This window comes from Oncorhynchus mykiss, chromosome 8 (genome assembly GCF_057628025.1).
Source record: "Oncorhynchus mykiss isolate SJ-2025 chromosome 8, ASM5762802v1, whole genome shotgun sequence".
NCBI lineage: Eukaryota > Metazoa > Chordata > Actinopteri > Salmoniformes > Salmonidae > Oncorhynchus > Oncorhynchus mykiss.
Window position 1 is genome coordinate 31147153 of NC_143029.1, and position 25760 is coordinate 31172912.

Genomic DNA, 25760 nt, shown 5'->3' on the forward strand with positions numbered 1-25760 from the left:
CTGTCTGTCTGTCTGTCTGTCTGGCTCGCTCACCATCCACTGCGCTCCAACTCGTATGTCTGTCAACTCTACTTTTACCTCGTTTCGGGGACAACACTGTTTAGGTGTCTGTCCATCTGCTGAAAGAGTAGGAAGGGAACGAACACCCTGACTTCCTCCCCATAGCCCCACCGTTACGCCTGGCTAACGAGCTGCAAGCAGCAGACGTCTGTCGGGAGCCCAGTTTTCTTCTCCTATAACCATCACAGAAGAAGACCTACAGGCAACTGATGCTCCGGCACGGATCTAATGGAGCCATTTAATTATAAATCCCATAGACCCATCTAGCAAGGAAATGAATGAGGAAGTGGGTTACAGGTCCTTTCAACAAGGCGATAGGTAGGAATATGATTATGTATAGAGGGTTTATCATGTTTCACTACCCACTGGGCACCACACAATATTTCAATATGGATAATTGGGTAATATTTGGTTGAGACATTGATCAGTGAGATTACAACATATACTCACCCACTCTAAAAGACAGCTACAAGTTAGTTGAATTTCCAAATTTGTTAGCACTATGCTTTCAACCAACTAAAAGCACAGCAAAGTTGAAATGGGAATACAATGTCAGATATTTGGGATTTATACAACAGATTAATGTGTTGTCACTATACTTCATCTAATATCAGAATGAAGCTGGATTGCAGTTGAGATTACATTAAAAGTACACAGTGCAGGTGATCAATGCTGTTCAAGATTCTGCACAGATTATTACAGCAATTGGGAAGATCTCCACAGACCTGTGACTACCTCTCTGCATGCTATCTTGAACAGGCACGCTTTATATGACTACATAAAAATAAATGTATAGTTACAGTAACCTCAAAATGTGCCCATGGATGTATAACTCATTTTAAGGTTGAATGTTACATTAGTTTGTAAAATAGCCTTAAAGCTAGAATCCTTAGTTGCTACAGTACACCCATTTTTGGATTTAACTTAATATAGCTATGGATTCTTGAAGAATTGGGGAAGAAATAAATGCCTCAAGGGCTTAGTTCAACTGTCAAACCTTATTAGAACCCAACATATGAGCTTGTTTTACTCGAATGTTTGTAAACAATCTAAACAAACACTGTATAGCCTCATAACATGATTAAAACTATAATTGTTATATCATGGATGGTCAGTCCTTGCATCCATAGCTATGTCTATTACATTTCTCCCTGCTCATTCCTCAGCTTTTTACCAAAACAGAGGTGGGGTATTTTCTTTGTTATTGTTTCAATTAATGACTCTAGCTTTAACTTTTGGCTATTTACTGTATTACAAAAGTAATATTGCGTTTAGTTCGGTTGACAACGCAACCAGATATCAACATTTTCCAACGGGCGGGTCTAATTCTGGATGTTGATTGGTTAAAACCGCATTCCAGCCAGTGTCTACTCCACAATTTACCACCAGGTAATGCTATGATGTTGAAATGCTATTTACTCTGTTCCATCTCACTGCGCAATCCACTGTGTCATCAGCCCAGCCAGGCAATTTAGGAACTTGAGCTCCATTATAAAAAGCATCTAGACATTATCTACCAATTTGTTTAGACTAGCATTTAGTTTTCAACAGCGGAGATTTGTATAAACCTTGCTGTCCGTCTTTCCAACACTTGCAACATTGTTTCAATATTGAAATTCGATCTTGAGCATAGTAATGAGCGTGTCAAGAGTTGGGACGAGACAGACAGGCAGACAGCTTTTCTCAGCCAGTCAAAATCATGAATCAGCTGGCATCATTTTTATGGATACATACAAAGAAATGTCAATAGAAAGCAGGTCAAATGAAACGAAATGCAGCTAGTTTGCACTCTTTCCAGCCTACATGTGTTTGCTAACTTCTCTGAACAACAGTATCCTGATGAGAAAGCACATTTTTCTATGCCAGGAGAAATTGGGCATCATTAGCTCATTGTTATTATGGATGAATCCCAAAAAGTGTCACCAGAAAACAGCTTAAAGAAACGCAAATGCAGCTATTTTTCTGTTATCCTAGCTTCACTGTTTGATGTGACTGTAGGTTAGCCGTAGTTGGCTAGATAGCAAGCAAGGGATAATAACGTTGCCAGCCAGTACGGCAAGGGAACATTCAGAACGAAAGACTGGGTCGCATCCATATATACAGAACAAGAAGACTTAATGACTGAGTCGCATTTCTGGCAACCGAACTAATAGAATGAATGACCAGCCGGCATTGGTAGCAACCATAGATGTGTGTCGGGACAACATCTTGTGAAAATACGTCAAATATGTTTTTTTATATCTCGGTAACCCGTTCAATAAAAGTGGTATTGCCCTCGAAGCCGGTGTTTGGAGGACATTTTGGCACGGGTTGCCAATACAGTTGAAGTTGGAAGTTTACATACACCTTAGCCAAATACATTTTTCACAATTCTTGACATTTAATCCTAGTCAGAATTACCAGTCGTAGGTCAGTTAAGATCACCACTTTATTTTAAGAATGTGAAATGTCAGAAAAATAGTGGAGAATGATTCATTTCAGCTTTTATTTCTTTCATCACATTCCCAGTGGGTCAGAAGTTTACATACACTCAATTAGTATTTGGTAGCATTGCCTTTAAATTGATTTACTTGGGTCAAATGCTTCGGCTAGCCTTCCACAAGCTTCCCACAATAAGTTGGGTGAATTTTGGCCCATTCCTCCTGACAGAGCTGGTATAACTGAGTCAGGTTTTCCTCCCTCATGATGCCATCTATTTTGTGAAGTGCACCAGTCCCTCCTGCAGCAAAGCACCCCCCACAACATGATGCTGCCACCCCTGTACTTCACGGTTGGGATGGTAATCTTTGGCTTGAAAGCCTCTCCCTTTTTCCTGCAAACATAACGATGGTCATTATGGCCAAACAGTTATATTTTTGTTTCATCAGACCAGATGATATTTCTTCAAAAAGTATGATTTTTGTCCCCATGTGCAGTTGCAAACCATAGTCTGGCTTTTTTATGGCGGTTTTGGAGCAGTGGCTTCTTTCTTGTTGAGCGGCCTTTCAGGTTATGTCGACATAGGACTCGTTTTACTGTGGATATAGATACTTTTGTACCTGTTTCCTCCAGCATCTTCACGGGGTACTTTGCTGTTGTTCTGGAATTGATTTGCACTTTTCGTACCAAATACGCGTTCATCTCTAGGGGACAGAACGCGTCTCCTTCCTGAGCGGTATGATGGCTGCGTGGTTCCATGGTGTTTATATTTGCGTACTATTGTTTGTACATATGAGCGTGGTACCTTCAGACGTTTGAAAATTGCTCCGAAGGATGAACCAGACTTGTTTAGATCTACAATTTTTTTCTGAGGTCTTGGCTGATTTCTTTTGATTTTCCCATGCTGTCAAGCAGAGAGGCACTGAGTTTGAAGGTTTGCCTTGAAATACTTCCACAGGAACACCTCCAATTGACTCAAATGATGTCAGTTAGCCTATCAGAAGCTTCTAAAGCCATGACCACATTTTCTGGAATTTTCCAAGCTTTTAAAGGCACAGTCAACTTAGTGTATGTGAACTTCTGACCCACTGGAATTGTAATAAAGTGAATTATAAGTGAAATTATCTGTCTGTAAATAATTGTTGGAAAAATTACTTGTGTCGTGCACAAAGTAGATGTCCTAAGCGACTTGCCAAAACTAGATTTTGTTAACAAGAAATTTGTGGAGTGGTTGAAAAATGAGTTTTACTGACTCCAACCTAAGTGTACGTAAACTTCTGACTTCAACTGTATATCCTAACAACAACCGCGCCATTATATCCACCAAAAACCGGCTGCACAGGGCATTATCACTTAAATAAAGGAAATGTATCTACAGCTTGGATATTACCTTCTGAGGCACTGACCTCGTTTGGCTTTAATTCCAGTTTGTCTACAATTTATAATTTGTATGTTGGAATCACATCTCCATCTCAATAAAAATGTAAGAATAGGACTAAACCAGATCAAATTTAATTCACTTTAAATACAATTGTTTTTGATTGAGATGGAGAGGTGAATCCAACATATTAATTGTTAACAATTCAATATCACTAAATATCATTACAATCAGAGCTTGAAACCCTAGCACTATTGTGCTGTCTATTTTTATTTGAATCTGTGTTGAATTGAAACAATAGCTGTTGATGATGTTTTAAATAGTATATACACTGAGTACACAAACATTAGAAACACCTGTTCTATCCATAGCATAGTCTGACCAGGTCACTGGATGTTGGTGGCAACTTAATTGGGGAGGACGGGCTTGTGGTAATGGCTGGAGCGTAATTGGTGGAATGGTATCAAATACATGGTTTCCATGTGTTTGATGCCATTTAATTTGCTCTGTCCTCCCATCAGCAGCCTCCACTGGACCAGGTGAAAGCAATGATCCCTTATTGATGTCACCTGTTAAATCCACTTTCAGAACTGCAACTTTGCTGGATTTTTCACGATCAACAATTTCTCGTGACAGTGCATTTGGAAAGTATTCATACCCCTTGATGGGGAGCGTCACTGCACAGCTATTTTCAGGCTCTGGCTAGGCCACTCAAGGACATTGAGGCCTGTCCTGAAGCCACTCCTGCATTGTCTTGGCTGTGTGCATAGGGTCATTTTTCTGTTGAAAGGTGAACCTTTGCCTCAGTCTGAGATCCTGAGGGCACTGGAGCAGGTTTTCATCAAGGATCTCACTGTACTTTTCTCCGTTCATCTGTCCCTCAATCCTGACTAGTCTCCCTGTCCCTGGCGCTGAAAAACATCCCCACAGCATGATGCTGCCACCACCATGCTTCACCTTAGGGATGGTGCCAAGTTTCCTCCAGATGTAACGCTTGGCATTCAGGCCAAAGAGTTCAATCTTGGTATCATCAAACCAGAGAATCTTGTTTCTCATGGTCATAGTCCTTTAGGTGCCTTTTGGCAAACTCCAAGCAGGCTGTCATGTGCATTTTACTGAGGAGTGGCTTCCGTCTGGACACTCTACCATAAAGTCCTGATTGGTGGAGTGCTGCAGAGATGGTTGTCCTTCTGGATGGGACCTCTGGAGCTCTGTCAGAGTGACCATCAGATTCTTGGTCACGTCCCTGACCAAGGCCCTTATCCCCACGATCGCTCAGTTTGGCCAGGCAGCCAGCTCTAGGAAGAGTGTTGGTGGTTAAAAACTTATTCCATTTAAGAATGATGGAGGCCACTGTGTTCTTGGGGGACCTTCAATGCTGCAGATATTTTTTGGTACCCTTCCCCAGATCTGTGCCTCGACACAATCCTGTCTCGGAGTTCTATAGACAATTCCTTCAACCTCATGGCTTGGTTTTTGATCTGAAATTAACTGTGAACTGTGGGATCTTATATAGACAGGTGTGTGTCTTTCCAAATCTTGTCCAATCAATTGAATTTACCACAGGTGGACTCCAATCAAGTTTTAGAAACATCTAAAGGATGATTCATGGAAACAGGATGCACCTGAGCTCAATTTTGAGTCTCATAGAAAAGGGTTTGAATACTTATGTAAATAAGGTTTCAGTTTTTTCTTGTTTTAAATGAGCAAAAAAATTAAACAGTTTTTGCTTTGTCATTATGGGTAATTGTGTGTAGATTGATGAGAAAAATGCATATTTAATCAATGTTAGAATAATGTTGTAACATAACAAAATGTGGAAAATCTGAATACTTTCTGAATGAACTGTATATCAAGAATCATCCACATCTCAGAGGTCATCCAGCCAACATGACACAACTGTTGGAAGCATTGGAATCAGTATGGGCCAGCATCCCTGTGGAAAGCTATCGACACCTTGTCGAGTCCATGCCTTGACTAATTGAGGTTGTTCTGAGGGCAAAAGCGGGTACAACTCAATATTAGGAAGGTGTTCATAATGTTTTGTAAACTCAGTGCAGGCCTAAATAGCATCATTGAGGATATTTGAGTGAGAAAGTATGGTCACATTTAATTTTCTCTGTTTAATAACCTACCCTTTGAAATGACTTCAATAGCAACCGTTCATCTACTTGGTATTTATGTGGAGATCTCTCAACAATCATTCTCACGATAGCACATTGGTGATAGTCAGTGAAAAATATTATAGCTAAGCAGGGCGTGGCTTGGTTAGAACCCTGAGTTGGAAACCAAAGGTTAGCTGTGGATAGATCAATTCTCCAGTACAAGGTGATGCCCAGCATATAGTTTTTTTCTGATAGTGGAAAATCTGACACATACATTATATGCATATATCTGCACCACAGTATTGCTCTTTCTCTCTGCTGTCTCCACTGAGCTGATGGGTCCTCATGCTAGCTGTCACTCAAATGGCAAGGGGCTGAACCTCATTGGCTGGAATTGCTAAGGGGCTGGCCCACGTCGTCCAAGCTTGGAGTACTCAAAGTCGCGTATACAGCTTCCAGAAAACAGTCACTTTAAAGCTAGGCATTTTGTGGCTGACTGAGGTTAACCAGTAATTCTGCTCCTAGATGATGCATGTATGAACTACACATTGACACAACCCAGCCTGAAGCGTGATGTTTCAAAAAACGTTCTTAGTCACCAAAGTACTGGAGCATGTCTTTAAAGGTGGAAATACAGCATATTTTATACATGGCTGGTCTAGGTTGACATTTGTTTCCTATGATGACATACTCCTGTGGCAGAAAATGACAGCTGATGACTTTTTTCAAATCCAATGTATTTTCCACTTAGATTCTACATCACAATACAGAAATGACATTGAAACAACATTGATTCAACCAGGGGGTATATGGCGTATTATTTGTATGTCTATGTTGAGTGATGTCAAATGAACCTGTATCTGTGTCGGTGCCAAGGACATCCGATGAATACCTCAGAGAGGGAGAAGAAAATTTGTGATTTGATTTGGTGGTTTCACCGGCCCCTGGGACATGAGAAGAGAGAGTCATCATAGACCCTCAAGATGAGCATGTACCATGACACACACACACAGACCACACCACACACCCACATTATACCTGCACACACACACAAAAGCACACACACACCCATCCAGCAGGCAGACACATCCGTACACACACACAGACGCCCATTCCCACACACACACGCTAATGGCCCCCACTAGCTGAGTCGTAGCTATAGTACATAGGTGATTGTGGAGCACTGAGGCCAGTAATTGTAATGTCTGCATGTTGTGTGTGAGGAGCAGGGCAGGTCTCTGTCCCTACAGCTCTAATCTGGCTGACTCCTCCCCTTAGACTAGGGAAGGTGACGCCGTCTCCAAGGTGACGCCGTACAGCGGAGGAATACTCGTGGTAGTGGTGGGGTGTGTGTGTGTGTGGGTGTGTGTGTGTGTATGTAACCGTCTATGATTTTCTGGCAGCTGGTGAGTGAGCGTGGTTACATCATTAAATTGTGGTACGGTACATTTTACTTCATAGTTGCAATCCATACACACATCACAACAAAAATAATCATGCTACATTAGCACCTTCTTCGGTGGTTTATCTACTTCCGTTTCTGATACCACGTGGCAAAGCTACGCACAACTTGGAAAAGTCCAACGAACGCGAAGCACTGCAACCTACAGTAGTCCGTCAGATGAGACACAGCGGTGCGGATTGTCTCTCATTCACATATAGCAGTGGTGTGGTGTGTACGAGTACGAGGCTTTAGTCGGTCCTGTGGAATGTAAACCAGCCACTGACTGCATCGCTGGTCTTCCTCAGACATTCATCCCCACCTGGGCTCCATCACCCTCTATCCCTCCACCCCTGCCTCCATCTATCCCTCCGTGCCTCCTTCCCTCCCCGATTCGTGTCTACACAGGTACACAGGTGCTACTGCCTCTGTGGGCTACAGGGAGCTGCCACCGCCTGCGAGCTTAGCGCCCACCTTTACCTCAGTTGCCAAGGTGATGTGCTCTACCCGTGTCTCTATTTTCAGATAGAGCAGGCAGAGGAGTTTAGACTGGCTGAACAAACGCTACCAGTAACAAACCATGCATTATCATTTCAACCATATCTTATACGTGCGCTCCTGTAATCTATGATAGTGGCCTAGGCTTTGAGAGCTTCAATACAGAGCATATACAGTTGAACTCGGAAGTTTATATACACTTAGGTTGGAGTCATTAAAACTAATTTTTCAACCAATCCACACATTTCTTGTTAACAAACTATACTTTTGGCAAGTCGGTTAGGACATCTACTTTGTGCATTACACAAGTAATTTTTCCAACAATTGTTTACAGACAGAGTATTTCAATCATAATTCACTGTATCATAATTATTTTTAGAGAAATGTCCTCTGGTCTGATGAAACAAAAATATAACTGTTTGGCCATAATGACCATTGTTATATTCGGAGGAAAAAGGGGGAGGCTTGCAAGCCGAAGAACACCATCCCAACTGTGAAGCACGGGGGTGGCAGCATCATGTTGTGGGGGTGCTTTGCTGCAGGAGGAATTGGTGCACTTCACAAAATAGATGGCATCATGAGGTTGGAAAGTATGTGGATATATTGAAGCAACGTCTCAAGACATCAGTCATGAAGTTAAAGATTGGTCACAAATGGGTCTCCCAAATGGACAATGACCCCAAGCATACTTCCAAAGTTGTGGCACAATGGCTTAAGGACAACAAAGTCAAGGTATTGGAGTGGCCATCACAAAGCCCTTAACTCAATCCTACAGAAAATGTGTGGGCAGAACTGAAAAAGCGTGTGCGAGCAAGGAGACCTACAAACCTGACTCAGTTACACCAGTTCTGTCAGGAGGAATGGGCCAAAGTTATTGTGGGAAGCTTGTGGAAGGCTACCAAAACGTTTGACCCAAGTTAAACAATTTAAAGGCAATGCTACCAAATACTAATTGAGAATATGTAAACTTCTGACCCATGGGGATATGATGAAAGAAATAAAAGCTGAAATAAATCACTCTCTCTACCATTATTCTGAAATGTCACAGTCTTAAAATAAAGTGGTCATCCTAACTGACCCAAGACAGGGAATTTTTACTAGGATTAAATTTCAGGAATTGTGAAAAACTGAGTTGAAATGTATTTGGCTAAGGTGTATGTAAACTTCCGACTTCAACTGTACATACAGTAGCTAACTTTACATACAGGTAACTGCGTGATACACAGAATAATCAAAGCAGGTGCTTCCACACAGGTTAACTAAGCAATTAACATCCCACCATGCTTAGGGTCATGTCTAAAAATGCTGGGCAGGCCATTTTTTCGGCATTATTTTGGCTACCATGGCTACGCCCCCATAGGATGACAATGCCCCCATCCACAGGGCACGAGTGCTCACTGAATGGTTTGATGATCTCAACCCCATTGAAGACTTATGGGAGATTGTGGAGCGGCGCCTGAGACAGCGTTTTCCACCATCAACAAAACACCAAATGATGGAATTTCTCGTGGAAGAATGGTGTCAGATCCCTCCGATAGAGTTCCAGACACTTGTTGAATCTATGCCAAGACTCATTGAAGCTGTTCTGGGTCGTGGCGGCCCAATGCCCTATAAAGATACTTTATGTTGGTGTTTCCTTTATTTTGGCAGTTACCTGTAGCTAACTAACATAATCTGGTCAAGGAAATTAACTATTAACATGATATTTTTTTTTATTTTACCTTTATTTAACTAGGCACGTCAGTTAAGAACGTTCTTATTTTCAATGACGGCCTAGGAACAGTCGGTTAACTGCCTTGTTCAGGGGCAGAACGACAGATTTTTACCTTGTCAGCTCGGGGATTCAAAAGATGATGATGATGAGGATGACAGCGATCATAAGGATGAGAAAGATGAGGAAGTGGATGGCTGCAAACTTTCTACTTTTAAACTCGGACAAAACAGAGATGCTTGTTCTAGGCCCCAAGAAACAAAGAGATCTTCTGTTGAATCTGACAATTAATCTTAATGGTTGTACAGTCGTCTCAAATAAAACTGTGAAGGACCTCGGCGTTACTCTGGACCCTGATCTCTCTTTTGAAGAACATATCAAGACCATTTCAAGGACAGCTTTTTTCCATCTACGTAACATTGCAAAAATCAGACACTTTCTGTCCAATAATGATGCAGAAAAATTAATCCATGCTTTTGTCATTTCTAGGTTAGACTACTGCAATGCTCTACTTTCCGGCTACCCGGATAAAGCACTAAATAAACTTCAGTTAGTGCTAAATACGGCTGCTAGAATCCTGACTAGAACCCAAAAATGTGATCATATTACTCCCGTGCTAGCCTCCCTACACGGGCTTCCTGTCAAAGCAAGGGCTGATTTCAAGGTTTTACTGCTAACCTACAAAGCATTACATGGGCTTGCTCCTACCTATCTCTCTGATTTGGTCCTGCCGTACATACCTACACGTACGCTACGGTCACAAGACGCAGGCCTCCTAATTGTCCCTAGAATTTCTAAGCAAACAGCTGGAGGCAGGGCTTTCTCCTATAGAGCTCAATTTTTATGGAACGGTCTGCCTACCCATGTCAGAGACGCAAACTCGGTCTCAACCTTTAAGTCTTTACTGAAGACTCATCTCTTCAGTGGGTCATATGATTGAGTGTAGTCTGGCCCAGGAGTGGGAAGGTGAACGGAAAAGCTCTGGAGCAACGAACTGCCTTTGCTGCCTGGCCGGTTCCCCTCTTTCCACTGGGATTCTCTGCCTCTAACCCTATTACAGGGGCTGAGTCACTGGCTTACTGGGGCTCTCTCATACCGTCCCTGGGAGGGGTGCGTCACCTGAGTGGGTTGAGTCACTGATGTGATCATCCTGTCTGGGTTGCCCCCCCCCCCCCTTGGGTTGTGCCGTGGCGGAGATCTTTGTGGGCTATACTCAGCCTTGTCTCAGGATGGTAAGTTGGTGGTTGAAGATAGTGGTGTGGGGACTGTGCTTTGGCAAAGTGGGTGGGGTTATATCCTTCCTGTTTGGCCCTGTCCGGGGGTGTCCTCGGATGGGGCCACAGTGTCTCCTGACCCCTCCTGTCTCAGCCTCCAGTATTTATGCTGCAGTAGTTTATGTGTCGGGGGGCTAGGGTCAGTTTGATATATCTGGAGTACTTCTCCTGTCCTATTCAGTGTCCTGTGTGAATTTAAGTGTGCTCTCTCTAATTCTCTCTTTCTTTCTCTCGGAGGAAGACCTGAGCCCTAGGACCATGCCTCAGGACTACCTGACATGATGACTCCTTGCTGTCCCCAGTCCACCTGGCTGTGCTGCTGCTCCAGTTTCAACTGTTCTGCCTTATTATTATTGGACCATGCTGGTCATTTATGAACATTTGAACATCTTGGCCATGTTCTGTTATAATCTCCACCCGGCACAGCCAGAAGAGGACTGGCCACCCCACATAGCCTGGTTCCTATCTAGGTTTATTCCTAGGTTTTGGCCTTTCTAGGGAGTTTTTCCTAGCCACCGTGCTTCTACACCTGCATTGCTTGCTGTTTGGGGTTTTAGGCTGGGTTTCTGTACAGCACTTTGAGATATCAGCTGATGTACGAAGGGCTATATAAATACATTTGATTTGATTTGATGATCATCATTAATTATTCTATTTGTGCAAAACATCTCCCAATAGACTGGTGGGTTGTTAAGGAACAAAACATCTCCCAATAGACTGGTGGTTTGTTAAGGAACAAAACATCTCCCAATAGACTGGTAGTTTGTTAAGGAACAAAACAGCTGCGTGCGCAACTTTGAGGCAAAACAACTGTCAACTCCAAATGTTTATTGAAAACATGAATACATTTGCACAATAAGCACCTGTTGTCTCTCAAATACATTGTTACAGTTGTTGGTTAGTTAGCTAAGGAGTTTTAGTCATATTAGCAGACACCTCAAAACAAGACATGGTATCAAGAACAAAATACAACTAGCTGAAACTTGCCAGCTACGATTCCCCACATGGTAGCTTCTTGTCATTGTTGCTAACTTACTGATTCTTTAACAATCATAACAACACACAGCCTTCTGCCCCACTGATAGGGCTCTGGTCAAAAGCAGTGCACTAAGTAGGGAATACGGTGCAATTTGTGAAGCTGTCCCCGTTCGTCCCCAAATGAGAGCCATCCCTCCAACACTCAGGATTGGGCCTCTAACTGCAGCCACGAAGCAAAAGCTATTACAGAAAACATGACCTAAACTGATTTGAGTCGGAAAATACCATTAGCTCAGTGCGCAAATATTATAAATATCAGAAACACCAATCTGAACGCAGAGGAAACGGAGTTGGGAAAGCAGACCTCAGCGTCACCAGGATTTTAGGATGGAGGCCATAGGATAGAGGGGTAGACTAGGACAGGGATAGGACAGGGACGGTAGAGGAGATAGGATAGTGAATAAGGTTGCGGCTCTCTGTTTTTAGCGGAGCTCGCTTTCATTGTGTTATATACAAAGCACCGTTGAAGGCTCAAAGAATCGTACAAGGCTACTTACTTTACTTTCTCATAAAGAAAAATGACAAATGAACAGAACTTATTTAAGCAGGGATGTTATGGAGAGAAATAGATCATATTCCTGGGCCACGCTCAGACTGCGGGATGACATTGTGAACTGCCTTTATGTTCCTCATGGAGTGGTACAAATGGTCATAGTGGTGAAGTGGTATAAGTGCCTGAGCATTCCACACTGTAGTGGGTAATATTTGTATGTAAAGTACGTTACATGCGACTCGTAATAAGACTATGCAATTGATACAAGAAAGTCATTCAAAATGTAGATCTGACTCCATAAAGATGATTTGGCCTTGTGCAAGAGGGACTATGGTCGAGTTACAGGAGTAGACCACCGAGAAAGGGCTGAGAATTGTCTATCAAAAGCAAATTAATTTATCGACACTGAAAATCAGTAGATTCCATCATACAAGGCAAAACCATAAGTTACAAGACATTACTCATTAACCTAAGCATTGATAATCTAGTCATGATCAGAGAGGGAGAGCGAGAGAGAAGTCATGACCTAAATAACCATGGGAAGGAGAGAGAGAGAGAGACAGTGTGTGTACCTCACCAGAGCAGGAACAAAAGAGAAATAGCAATGGATCTGACTCTTTTATAAGCATCTGACCATCTGTTTGTCCAACAGAGTGCTGTCAAAGTAAAGGTCCAATCAGATATCAGGCCGCAAATCAAATCAAATGTTATTGGTCACACTGTCACAGTCGTCCTCCTCTTCATCTGAAGAGGAGAGGCGAAATGGATCAGAGGACCAATATGCGGCGTGGTAAGTATCCATGGTAAATCTTTAATAAAGAAAGTACTGACACTGCATACAAAACAATAAACAAATAACGACCGTGAAGCTACAAATTAGACCTGTGCTGACACAAGCCACTGACATAGACAATCACCCACAAAAAAAACAGTGCAACCCAGGCTACCTAAGTATGATTCTCAATCAGAGACAACTAATGACACCTGCCTCTGATTGAGAACCATACTAGGCCGAAACATAGAAATGCCCCAAAACATAGAAAAACAAACATAGACTGCCCACCCAACTCACGCCCTGACCATACTAAATAAATACAAAACAAAGGAAATAAAGGTCAGAACGTTACACACACACACACATGGTTAGCAGATGTTAATGCGAGTGTAGTGAAATGCTTGTGCTTCTAGTTCCGACAGTGCAGTAATATCTAACAAGTAATCTAAGAATTCCAACAACTCGACCTAATGCACACAAATCTAAAGGGATGGAATAAGAATATGTACATATAAATATGTGGATGAGCGATGACCGAGCGGCATAGGCAAGATGCAATAGATGGTATAAGATACAGTTTATACATATGAGATGAGTAATGTACAGGATTTTATCACAACATCACCTCTGCTTCACAGAGATGTGAAAGTATGGGGGATGGTGAGAGCAACCCAAATAATTCAGCATTCCTGAGAAACACAAAAGAATCCTTGTATACAGTTGATAACAGTCAGATAGGGAGCTGGGCCGTCACTACAACACAGACTCTCAAAATAAACTCTTACAACGCTCAACGGTATGAATTGAACACCAACACATTCTGTTGATCAAACCTTAAATGCCTGGGTCTGAACACTGGAATAAATCCATCTTGGAAGCTAAAGGGTTGCAGTTGGCATGACTGGTAGTTCCTAAACAAAATCTTGAGCACGGGCCATTATTTCACAACAAAGTGACCAGTGTACTGTATACCGGGGGAAATTGCCATTTGTCCATACACATCTATTTCAGTCCAGTCATTTCCTATGAAAAAAAAGTAAAAGTAGTCGGTTTGAGGATCATTTCAGCCACTATTTATTGTTGAACGCAGCGGGTTTTATCTGGCTAATATCCTATACAAATGGGCTGCAATCAAGGTAAATTAAATACATTTTCTAAGTGGAGGCCTATAGTAGCCACAGTATGAAACTGAGTCGCCTTGCATTCTTCTGTGCAAATGTTTTCACCATGGCCTGTAGGTCCAGGTTGCAGGTCTGACTGTTACCTATACTGAATATTGACAAACCAGACAGCCCTTTCTGAGAAACTGTGCAATATATGTCCATTGCACTGCACATAATTTAAACTAAGGGCTATATTGAATCCGCATCCCGGAAGATCAGCTTTAGAGATTCAATTTCAATCTAAGGTAATGCTCCTGCTTCAGCGGAGACTGCATTCACGGTAAACGCTGCATATGTAGGTTCAATCTGAAATTCCCTATAGGCTACATTTCTGTTGCAGAATCTGTAACGCTTCAGCTTTACAGACTGAATAGAGCCCTTAGTCTTGCCAAGATATACAAGCGATAAGAGACTGGATATATTGCAACCAGACAACCCAAACGCCAGTATGAACAAACTCGTAAACCGCTTTCTTTTGTTTTAACCCTCAAGAACTGTTGTCCGCTAAACACGATAAATCTGTTTTCATCTGCCAATTTATTGGCTGTCCAGTATCCAGACGACCTGTCCCCAGAGCTTCCTATACAGTTAATCTCTGTCCGTAATGTGTTGAGGCCGGCAATTAGGCAGAATGAGAGAGGCTCAATTAGAGATGTTGCAGAACTGCTGTATCTGAAGCAGCACTCCCTTCTGCCCAGTTTCCCTGATGTTGCTATGGAAATCAAATGTTTTTACCATCCCTGTAACCAAAGACTGTGGCTTCTGCGCACTGATTGTTTTCTAAACCAAAGTGCATAAAGAACTACAAAGAAGCATGAGGCTCTCGGTCTGATTTGCTCTTTTGAACACCTGATTAAGCTCTACTCATTGCACTGGCACCATTGTAGCCTTAACCACAGCATTTGTTCACCAATATCCCCCTACTTACTTACAATCAGTTAAATGACTTATTTTTCAAGGCCTGAAACAATTTGATCAGTCACATTCTTGAAGCCCAAGACACAAACACTTAGCTTCCTAGTACATATGGAAATTAAAAAGGTTTATAAATGCCTTTTTGTAGGGTTACTGTTAAAATGATTTATTACATTTAAAAAAATAGACATAGATAACAGGAGCATGGGCTTACAGAGCTCGTCGGCCCATACCGCCTTGAGGGGACTGCGAGGGTGTCTGCTACGCCAGTGGCCCCCACCTTCCTCTCGCCCTCCACCCACTTTACTTGAAGGTTCCTGGCGAATGCCAACAACTGTTGCCTAGCGACTAAATATTAACCCTGCAAACATCACCCATCCACTCCATTATAAAAACTATTCTGAGAGAAAATAACGCAAAATCGACAGTGTTTACTGCAAGTTTAAAAACAAAAATCATCATCTCATCGGAGCTAAACTAATGCAACACTCTCTCCAAACATTAAATATATAACAATCACTTGCACACTGACGTTATATGAAAGCAACAGCTGAATGGCTAGCGGCAAGTGATGGGCGAGATGGATGAGTAGAAAGGCATGAATTATTGGTGTTTTGTCCCTTGTTGATTGCCATACGTGTCTGTTGTAAATGCTACGGCGCATTGATTGTAAATGAAGGTTTTTAGTCACATGAATACAAATAGGATAGGATGGAATGGTATATGTACTCTTTTTACACTGATCTGTATGAGCCTGTTGAATGTTGGGAACATCCATGAAAGACTCAAGCCAAGTAGAATGTTGTTTACGTGGACTAACAAGATGCAAGAGGCCTGCACAGCTGGTGTCAGTAGTTCAACATCATTCCAATCAGTCATCCTATCAGCAGCCAGCCATGGGAAAACCCCCTCATCATCCACCAATCATCCACTCGGACAGAAACCTGTAGCCTCCTCCTCGGCCAATCAAAAGACACCCACTAATATCTGAGGTGACGGATCATCACTTTGGGCGCCCGTGGAAACGGCCGAGCCACTCGACTACATGCCCACTCCAATTTCTCCAGCTGTCACAAAGTGAACCAGCCTAGCCCACCCCAACACAGTCAGTCGCGCAACACTTACACTTATGCAAATATTTATCCAAATTCAGCCTCGGCTTAACAGTCTTGAACAGTTTGGGATACAAAATGGTAATTACTCCCGAACCCGGGCTGGAATAATGAACTCGTTAGCATGCTCAGCCTCCTGAAATTCATTACCGACCGCTCTGTACAGATCACTCTTCTGGAGGAAGGAAAGCAAATATGATCTGTTTTCATGCCCGAACCAATGATCCCGGACCAATGTGCCCTCGAAGAGAGAGAGAGAGAGAAAGAGAGAGAGAGAAGGGAGCTTTAAATCAAGGGAGCGTGTTAATTTTGACACATCCAAAAAGCACTCAAAAACACGAGTGGGCACACATGCGTGCACACGCGCAGGCACGCATGCATAGTTCAACACACGCATGGACGCACACACAAACACACATGCTTACACGAGCTCATCTAACGAGACAGAGTGGTCTCGCCAACGCCGACTCCCACTGTCTCATCTGATAGCACCCAGAGCCTTGGGAGAGAGGGATGAGAAGTGAAAGAAGGAGGGGGGAGAAAGAGGGGAAAGCGGCTAGTATGCTCCAGCTAGGCGCTTGCAAGATGTTTGTGTGTGATATTCACAGGAAAACAACAAATAAAATGCACATCCGCTAAGTCCGTTCATTAGTTGTTGTCATGAATCATAAAACAAGCACTGCTGTTCTAGCAGCTGGACATTGGCTGTGTGTGTGTGTGTGTGTGTGTGTGTGTGTGTGTGTGTGTGTGTGTGTGTGTGTGTGTGTGTGTGTGTGTGTGTGTGTGTGTGTGTGTGTGTGTGTGTGTGTGTGTGTGTGTGTGTGTGTGCAGAGCCTCTCCGAGGAGGTAAAAAGGCTGGGACCAAATCCGTAAGGCTTTATTTGAAGGCTACCTACATAAGGATTTTTATAAGCAGTAACTAAGCGCTAATTTCAACAACGACACAGTTGCTGACATATAATTCTTATGTCCTACAGATGAATGTGTTATGTATGGGTTATGAATGGGTTATGAAGTCCTGATGTAGTTATCCTTCAGACAAAGTGTTACCTAAAAAATCTCTTCTGTTGTTCATACATCGCCTGTTCCTAATAAACGGAACCCGATAGCAAAGTCTACCGCTATTATTCTCTGCTCACAAGTCTGTGTCTATCTGTCTGTCCATTCAAGGACATACAATCTGTTTTGTCCTGCTAATCCAAGATGAATGCTGACAGACCACTACCTTCGTCCATCCTAAATGGCACCATATTTCCTATAGAATGCACTACTTTTGACCAGGGTCAATAACGCTATTATCAAAAAAAAGCACTATATAGGGCACAGGGAGTCAATTGGGACGTAGCCATTGAGTACACCACGTACACAATTGACCCACAGTGTATTACACACTGCTCATTGCATTTCAGCCGGGTATTTGGAAGGCAGCAAGTGAATGACAGTGCAACCACCATAGGACAGTAACAAACACATAGGGTGCGTCCCAAATGACACCATATTCCCTATGTAGTGCTCTTCTTTTGACCAGGGCCCATAACGCTCTGGTCAAAAGTAATGCACTACATAGGGAATAGGACATATCCACAGTCTTCTCATGACACTCAGCCAGTGCTCAACACAGTATGCCAACACAAAACACCATAAATTAGAATTGACACTTATGACATGTTATATTTCACTAGTGGGGTTAACTACACAGTAATGGGAAACATAAGAACGTATTGTATAGCGTATAAGAGCCCTCCCAAAAAATAAAAAATTATTTGCGTTTAAGTGCCACTATACACAGCTAGATGGAAAGTCAACCACGTGTTTTAAATGCTGGAATTGTTTCAAAATTGGTTTTGATCACCTGGATTGGGATATATTCAGGCTCAGACACAAGACGTACAATCACGGATCATGAAGGGGAAGCGCCTTGCTCCCGGACAAGCTAAACACCTTCTTCGCCCGCTTCAAGCAAAAAACAGTGCCACTGACGTGAGTAAGACATTTAAGCCTGTTAACTCTCGCAAGGCTGCCGGTCCCAGACGGCATCCCTATCTGTGTCCTGAGAGCATGTGCAGACCAGCTGGCTGGAGTGTTTACGGACATATTCAATCTCTCTCTATTCCAGACTGTTGTCCCCACTTGCTGCAAGATGTCCGCTATTGTTCCTGTACCCAAGAAATTGAAGGTAACTGGACTGCAGTGGAGAAGGTGAAAAGCTTCAAGTTCCTCAGTGTGCACATCACTGACAACCTGAAATGGTCCATCCACACAGACAGTGTGGGGAAGATGGTGCAACAGCGCCTCTTTCGCCTCAGGAGGGTGAAGAAATTTGTCTTGGCCTCTAAGACCCAAACAAACTTCTACAGATGCACCATTGAGAGCATCCTGTCAGGCTGAGTCAATTGGGAAATAGAAACAGATTCCATCTCCAGGCCATCAGACCCTGCCCTGAACTTTAGATCTGTCACTAGCTGGCTTCCACCCAATACTCTACCCTGCACCTTAGAGACTGCTGCCCTATGTACATAGTCATTGAACACCAGTCACTTTAATAAAGTTTACATACTGTTTTACCCACTTCAAATGTATATACTGTATTCTAGTCAAGGCTCATACTATATAAGTACTGCTGTACACACCTTTTCTATTCATATACTGTCCATAATGTCTATACACAACATCAAATACATATATACACTGCTCAAAAAAAGGGAACACTAAAATAACCCAACCCATGAAATATTCCTATTTACTTTTTTCTTTACATAGTTGAATGTGCTGACAACAAAATCACACAAAAATTTTAAATGGAAATCAAATGTATCAACCCATGGAGGTCTGGATTTGGAGTCACACTCAAAATTAAAGTGGAAAACCACACTACAGGCTGATCCAACTTTGATGTAATGTCCTTAAAACAAGTCAAAATGAGGCTCAGTAGTGTGTGTGGCCTCCATGCGCCTGTATGACCTCCCTACAATGCCTGGGCATGCTCCTGATGAGGTGGCGGATGGTCTCCTGAGGGATCTCCTCCCAGACCTGGACTAAAGCATCTGCCAACTCCTGGACAGTTTGTGGTGCAACGTTGGTGGATGGAGCGAGACATAATGTCCCAGATGTGCTCAATTGGATTCAGGTCTGGGGAACGGACGGGCCAGTCCATAGCATCAATGCCTTCCTCTTGCAGGAACTGCTGACACACTCCAGCCACATGAGGTCTAGCATTGTCTTGCATTAGGAGGAACCCAGGGCCAACCGCACCAGCATATGGTCTCACAAGGGGTCTGAGGATCTCATCTCGGTACCTAATGGCAGTCAGTTTACCACTGGCGAGCACATGGAGGGCTGTGCAGCCCCCCAAAGAAATGCCACAGCACACCATGAATGACCCACCGCCAAACCGGTCATGCTGGAGGATGTTGCAGGCAGCAGAACGTTCTCCACGGCGTCTCCAGACTCTGTCACGTCTGTCACGTGCTCAGTGTGAACCTGCTTTCATCTGTGAAGAGCACAGGGCGCCAGTGGCGAATTTGCCAATCTTGGTGTTCTCTGGCAAATGCCAAACGTCCTGCACGGTGTTGGGCTGTAAGCACAAGCCCCACCTGTGGATGTCGGGCCCTCATACCACCCTCATGGAGTCTTTCTGACCATTTGAACTGACACATGCACATTTGTGGCATGCTGGAGGTCATTTTGCAGGTCTCTGGCAGTGCTCCTCCTGCTCCTCCTTGCACAAAGGCGGAGGTAGCGGTCCTGCTGCTGGGTTGTTGCCCTCCTACGGCCTCCTCCACGTCTCCTGATGTACTGGCCTGTCTCCTGGTAGCGCCTCCATGCTCTGGACACTACGCTGACAGACACAGCAAACCTTCTTGCCACAGCTCGCATTGATGTGGCATCCTGGATGAGCTGCACTACCTGAGCCACTTGTGTGGGTTGTAGACTCCGTCTCATGCTACCACTAGAGTGAAAGCACCGCCAGCATTCAAAAGTGACCAAAACATCAGCCAGGAAGCATAGGAACTGAGAAGTGGTCTGTGGTCACCACCTGCAGAACCACTCCTTTATTGGGGGTGTCTTGCTAATTGCCTATAATTTCCACCTGTTGTCTATTCTATTTGCACAACAGCATGTGAAATTTATTGTCAATCAGTGTTGCTTCCTAAGTGGACAGTTTGATTTCACAGAAGTGTGATTGACTTGGAGTTACATCGTGTTGTAACTCCAAAGTGTTCCCTTTATTTTTTTGAGCAGTGTATGTATTTATAGTATTCACACCCCTTTTACACATTAAGTTGAACTTGTACATCAAGCTGCCTCTTGCTACAGAAACAGGAGATAGGCTCCTGCCCTATGAGCTGTTCTGGCTTGCTTGTGCAAGGAAACTTACTTACCTCATCTCTGTACCCCACACATACAACTATCTGTAAGGACCCTCTGTAAGAACCGGTAGCAGAGAACTTCAACCACAAAGACGAGGGAGGTCTAATGGTAGATGGGTAAATAAAAAAACAATTTGGATGTTGTCTCACTACAAAGAAACAGGTGTCTTTTCAACTCAGTTGCTGGAGAGGAAGGACACTGCTCAGAGATTTCACCATGAGGCCAATGGTGACTTTAAAACAGTAACAGAGTTAAAAGGATCCACCCCTTTATTTCAGTTTTCGCCCAAAATAACATACCCAAATTGAACTCCCTGTAGCGCAGGATTTGAAGCTAGGATATGCATATTCTTGATACAATTTGAAAGGAAACTCTTTGACGTTTGTGGAAATGTGAAATGAATGTAGGAGAATATAACACATTAGATCTGGTAAAAGAAAATACAAAGAAAAAAAATAACACTTAAAATAAACAAAATTGTACCATCATCTTTGAAATGCAAGAGAAAGGCCATAGTGTATTTTTCCAGCCCAGGCACAATTTAGATTTTGGCCACTAGATGGCAGCAGTGAATGATCCAATGAAACATTCTATTTCTGTTCAAAATGTTGTATCAAGACTGCCCAAATGTGCCTAATTGGTTTATTAATAACTTTTCAATTTCAAAACTGTGCACTCTCCTCAAACAATAGCATGGTATTCTTTCACTGTAATATCTACTGTAAATTGGACAGTGCAGTTAGATTAACAAGAATTTAAGCCAATATCAGATATGTCTATGTATTGGCAAAAGGTCTTGTTACTTACAACCTCATGCAAATCCATTAGCCTACTTTAGCTCAACCGCCCCAATGTGGACCCACAGTGTCACGAATCCGGTTTCCTGAGTCTGTTTATTAGCCATGAACAGTATGTTGTGCCAGAGTATCAGCCTCAAGTTGGATATAATTTGTTTTGTTGTTTTTTTACGTATTGCTTGCCTTAAACTTACCTATGTTTGTTTTGTCTTCAGTTACTTCAGCTTCCCCATTGGATCCACCTATTTACTCTCATCAACTCACCACCGCTGCCCGCTACGCCACCTGGATATATCTAACCATTCACTTTCACTTGTAAATAAATACTCACCTTCTTCCTACTCTCCTTGTCCTGGTCTGCTTCTGGGTTCGATTTTGAATAAACGTGACACACAGATCCTGAAGAAGTTTTAACAATAGTAAAATCCTGTTTGCAACAAGGCACTAAAGTAAAACTGCGAAAAATGTGGCAAAGAAAGAAATACACTTTTTGTCCTGAATACAAAGTGTAATGTTTGGGGCAAATCCAATACAACACATTACTGAGTACCCCTCTACACATTTTCAAGCATAGTGGCAGCTGCATCATGTTATGGGTATGCTTGTAATCTTTAAGGACTGGGGAGTTCTTCAGGTAAAAAATAAATGGAATGGATCTAAGCACAGGCAAAATCCTAGAGGAAAACCTGGTTCAATATGTTTTCCACCAGACACTGGGAAATTACTTCACCTTTCAGCAGAACAATAACCTAAAACACAAGGCCAAATCTGACACTGGAGTTGCTTACCAGTTAAAATTAATGTTCGTGAGTGGCAGGGTTACAGTTTTGACTTAAAGATCCATGGCAAGACCTGAAAATCGTTGTCTAGCAAGGATCAACAACCAATTTTGACAGAGCTTGAAGAATTTTGATAAGTATATTGGCAAATGTTGCACAATCCAGGTGTGGAAAGCTCTTAGAGACTTACCCAGAAAGACTCAAAGCTTTAGTCACTGTCCAAGGTGCTTCTACAAAGTATTGACTCAGGGGTGCGAATATAAGATATTTCTGTATTTACTTTTCACAAAATTTGTAAAGATTTCTAAAAACATGTTTCCACTTTGTCATTATGGGGAATTGTAACACAACAAAATGTGGAATAAGTCAAGGGGTGTGAATACTTTCTGAAGGCACTGTATATTTTATATATATATATATATATATATATATATATATATATTCTGGACGCTTACATTAATTGTTCTAATATTTACATATTTCTTAATTCCTTTCTTTTTATTTTGGGATTTGTGTGTATTGTTTTGCATTGTTAGGTATTACTGCATCATTGGAGCTAGGAACATAAGCATTTCACTACACAAATATGTGTATGCGACCAATACATTTTGATTTGATTTGAGCTGAGGCATTGCTCAGCTGCAGGCAATCCGTAAACTGTCCAGACCTGGATAACACTACATTTCTCTCCTGTTGCTCTCTCGCCTCTCTCTCGCTCTCCCTCCCTCCCTCTTTCTCATCCTCTCCTCCGCTCCACTCTAAGCACCCATCAATACAGCGGCTGAGGCTATCAGCGCCCACGCTCCACTCGGCCCTGCCTCTGACTGGAGCTATGGCCTGTGTGAATGTATTTGTGTGTGTGTGTGTGTGTGTGTGTGTGTGCGTGCGTGTCTGCGTGTGGCCACATGCGCGTCCGCGAGCCACCCCTAATTGGACTAATGAACACTGCCAGTCACAGTTGCACTCCTCTGAAGGGCTCCATTCTGTCACTCTTGGCGACTGATCAGCCGGCTCGGCTCTACAGTGCAATGCGGACCAATCCTCCCCTCCTGGCTCTGCTAGTGGGTAAGCTACTGGCTCCTTGATGGATGTGTCCATTCCCTGACCACTCAGTATCCATCTCTCTCCCTGCACCCAGATCCTAGCCTGGTATGCTACACCCAGACAGTACCATGCACATCTCAATGGATGGAGGAGCCACACTGAACAAAACATCCAAGCCATCCAACTCCTGCAGCAACTGAATGAAACCAGCGACCTCATCCTAATGAATACTCAAAAGGAGTTCACTTTTGTCCTTATTCATGTTTTATTTAATGAGTCCTGGGTTGTTGGGTGATTTGCATGTTATTGCGTGCTACAAAGACATTCTGTACTAGCCTATATTCATGGTCACATGGACAGAATTAGCTGTTGCAAAAGCAGCAGCTACTCTTCCTGAAACATGACACAATACAGAACATTAATAGACAAGAACAGCTCAAGAACAGAATTGCATCAAATATTTTTTAAAGGCACATGTAGCCTACATATCAATACGTACACACAAACTATCTAGATCAAATAGGGGAGCGGCGTTATGCCGTGAGGTGTTAATTTGTTTATTTTTCTAAAATCAGGTTTGCTGTTCATTTGAGCAACATGAGATGGAGGGAAGTTCCATGCAATAATGGCTCTATATAATACTGTACACTTCCTTGAATTTAAACAGGATTTGGGGACGTGAAAAGACCCCTGGTGGCATGTCTGGTGGGGTAAGTGTGTGTGTCAGCGCTGTGTAAGTTATGAAAACAATTTCAGATTTTCAACACATCAATGTTTCTGATGAAAAGAAGAAGTGATGCAGTCACTCTCTCCTCAACTCTTAGTCAAGAGAGACTGGCATGCATATTATTTATATTAGCCCTCTGATTAAAATGAAGAGCAAGACGTGTTGTTCTTTTCTGGGCCAGCTGCAGCTTAACTAGGTCTTTCCTTGCAGCACTCAACCACACGACTGGACAATAATCAAGATTAGACAAATCTAGAGTCTGCAGGACTTGCTTTTTGGAGTGTGGTGTCAAAAAAGCAGAGCATCTCTTTATTACGGACAGACCTCTCCCATGACTGTTTACAATCTAAGGTAATACCAAGTAATTTAGTCTCCTCAACTTGCTCAACAGCCACAACATTCATTACCAGATGCAGCTGAGGTCTAGAACTTAGGGAATGATTTGTGCCAAATACAATGCTCTTAGTATTAGAGATGTTCAGAACCAGTTTATTACTGGCCACCTCTTCCAAAACAGACTGCAACACTTTGTTAAGGGTTTCAGTGACTTCATTAGCTGTGGTTGCTGATGCGTTTATGGTTTAATCATCAGCATACATGGACACATATGCTTTGTTTAATGACAGTGGCAGGTCATTGGTAAAAATAGAAAAGGGTAGAGGGCAAAGAAAGCTGCCCTGTGGTACACCACACATTACATGTTTGACATTAGAGAAGCTTCCTTTAAAGAAAATCATTTGAGTTCTATTAGACAGATTGCTCTGAATCCATTATATGGCAGAGGATGAAAAGCCATAACACATACAGTTGAAGTCGGAAGTTTACATACACCTTAGCCAAATACATTTTAAACTCTGTTTCTCACAATTCCTGACATTTAATCCTAGTAGAAATGACCCGTCTTAGGTCAGTTAGGATCACCACTTTATTTTAAGAATGTGAAATGTCAGAATAATAGTAGAGAGAATGATTTATTTCAGCTTTTCTTGCTTTCATCACATTCCCAGTGGGACAGAAATGTACATACACTCAATTAGTATTTGGTAGCATTGCCTTTAAATTGTTTAACTTGGGTCAAACATTTCGGGGAGCCTTCCACAAGCTTCCCACAATAAGTTGGGTGAATTGTGGCCCATTCCTCCTGACAGAGCTAGTGTAACTGAGTCAGGTTTGTAGGCCTCCTTGCTCACACAGGCTTTTTCAGTTCAGCCCATACATTTTCTATAGGATTGAGGTAAGGGCTTTGTGATGGCCACTCCAATACATTGACTTTGTTGTCTTTAAGTATGCTTGGGGTCATTGTCCATTTGGAAGACCCATTTGCGACCAAGCTTTAACTTCCTGACTGATGTCTTGATATGTTGATTCAAAATATCAACATAATTTTCCATCCTCACAATGCCATCTATTTTGTGAAGTGGAACAGTCCCTCCTGCAGCAAAGCACCCCCACAACATGCTGCCACCCCCGTGCTTCACAGTTTGATGGTGATTACCATCTTGCAAGCCTCCCCTTTAACCTCCAATCATAACGATGGTCATTATGGCCAAACAGTTCTATTTTTGTTTCATCAGACCAGAGGACATTTCTCCAAAAAGTACAATCTTTGTCCCCATGTGCAGTTCCAAACCGGCTTTTTTATGGCGGTTTTGGAGCAGTGG

General features: G+C 42.6%; 1 protein-coding gene across 1 annotated transcript in view; it reads right to left on the reverse strand.

Moving 5' to 3' along the window:
• The window catches only part of fut8b (fucosyltransferase 8b (alpha (1,6) fucosyltransferase)), a 157906-nt gene that overhangs the window by 84939 nt on the left and 47207 nt on the right, over positions 1 to 25760 (reverse strand). The gene's annotated exons all lie outside the window — the stretch shown is intronic.